General features: G+C 24.8%; 1 protein-coding gene across 2 annotated transcripts in view; it reads right to left on the bottom strand.

Moving 5' to 3' along the window:
- LOC111629527 overlaps window positions 1-460 on the bottom strand; it is a 188,529-nt gene extending 188,069 nt beyond the window's left edge. For both annotated transcript variants that reach the window (XM_023373448.1, XM_023373447.1), the window contains exon 1: window positions 342-460. The gene's annotated coding sequence lies outside the window, so the exon portion shown is untranslated. The remainder of the gene's footprint in view (window positions 1-341) is intronic.
- Between the last annotated feature and the right edge of the window lie 1,544 nt (window positions 461-2,004).

The following is a 2,004-nucleotide window of genomic DNA, read 5'->3' as shown; positions in this document are numbered from 1 at the left end:
TTAATAATTATAATATTAAAATTTACAAATATTGGAATGAAGTTTTTTTATTAAAAAAAAGTAGGAGTTTATATACTTTAAACGTTTTTATACAATTTCTAACTAAAACAATAATAATTATTAATATCCGTTTAGAAAGTAAGACCTTGAAATTAAAAAAAATAAAATAAAATAAATTATATTGTGTATTATAAAACAAAAAATACTAATGTTACGCAATACAAAAATGTACACTATACCTTCATATGTACAGTACAATGTTTTTGAATGTTAAGAATTATTTTTTATATTCTAAATTATATTTTAAATAGTAATTACTTATTAAAAAGCAATATTCTCACCTTATTCTATCGAACAGTATAAAAATATATTTCACAAACTTTGTTAAATCAACTTTACACAATGATAAATCTATACAACTAGACGAACTTTAAACCTAAACTTAACAAAGATAATCGAGATACGAGTTATCTCATTGGTTCATTTAATTACAAAAACAAGTAAAATACTCCACGTTTCTACCACGTGATCACATCGACATTCGTATATATTACTTCATGTTTCGCTTTGATGATATTATCCAATTGTATCTTAACGCATTAATGATAAATGCAGTGTCATTCATAAACTATTGTTAAATGGTAAAAAAATAAAAAAAAATTAAAAATCTACAATATAGCTTAACTTTATAAAATTATTTGTTTAAATGNTAGTAATTTACTAATGGAGCGAAAATTCTATTTTTCTCATTACTAATAGTAATGAGAAAAATAGAATTTTCACTCATTGAATATGAGTAACTCTTCAATAAACATCAGATATTCTTCATAATATCTTCCGTATTTGGTTTGGCATTATTAGTAAATGCCAAACCAAATACGGAAAATACTATGCCAATATATGGACTATGAAAAATTCTTGAAGACAGAGTATATTTCCATTTATACTCTACATATATATTTCAATTGAAGAATTAATATGCTATAGGAACACACTAGAAATTAGTAACTGTAAAATATGGATGCAACTATTGAACACTGCTATTAATGGTTGCGGGTTCGACTCTCATCAACGGAGTTTTCCGGGTTTATTTCAGATATTTAACAACTATCTAGAGGCCAATTTCCTATAAAAGTCTTCTCGGGAGGTAAACCTGTGGTAGATCGTCCATGTGTTGTGTTACGTTGCCCATCAATTCAATTCAAAATGCAAAATATTTGAACATGTTCCTAGTGTATTTGGATGTTAGAATTCACAATTTAATAGAATTAACAACAATCTAATTCATTAAATATTCTATTCAAATTGAATAATTTTTATTAGAGTTTTGATTTTAAATTTAAATAAGTTTCATTGTGAAAAACCCTCTTAGTATCAAGATTATGTTATTCTTCAGTCACATTTGATTTATTTTATGAAAGATAAGTAATTTTTATTATTTAAAATTTTATGGCTTTGTAGGAACAATTTTAAATCACTTAATTCATCATAAGTGAAATTTGATTAGTTGTAGTACCTTTTTGAATATTCTCTAAAAGATTTTATAAATGAAATCTCTCAGATACTTTAAGCTATTTTCCAAATGAGAGTCATTTTAATACTATCATTTTCTTTGCCAAACGAATTAAATATTCCAACTCTAATCTCTAAGGATTTTTAAATAATGCCAGAGATTTCAGTATGATCTGCACGTAATGGCGATTTATTTAACTTTCTCGATTTGAGTATTGCGTCCTTTTAAGCAATTGCTTTCAATTTCTAAATTTGCGAGTCTTAACGAACGCATTTAGCTCTATAACTTTAATAATTAAAAATAAGAAAAATGTATTTTAATGAAAAATTTTTAAATATAATTTTAGAATTCATTTAGAAAATTTTTTATCATAGTTAATTATCCATATTAAGAAGAAACCTCCATGATCCGACTCCCAAGTTATGACATTAATTTTGCTGTAGAATGTAGATGTTGTTACACCGAAAAATTCTCTTTTATTCAGATTTTGT

This window comes from Centruroides sculpturatus, unplaced genomic scaffold (assembly GCF_000671375.1).
Source record: "Centruroides sculpturatus isolate CEXI.00-Female unplaced genomic scaffold, Cexi_2.0 scaffold583, whole genome shotgun sequence".
Taxonomy (NCBI): domain Eukaryota; kingdom Metazoa; phylum Arthropoda; class Arachnida; order Scorpiones; family Buthidae; genus Centruroides; species Centruroides sculpturatus.
The sequence above is the reverse complement of the archived record's forward strand: the minus strand, read 5'-3'. Positions and strand labels throughout refer to the sequence as shown.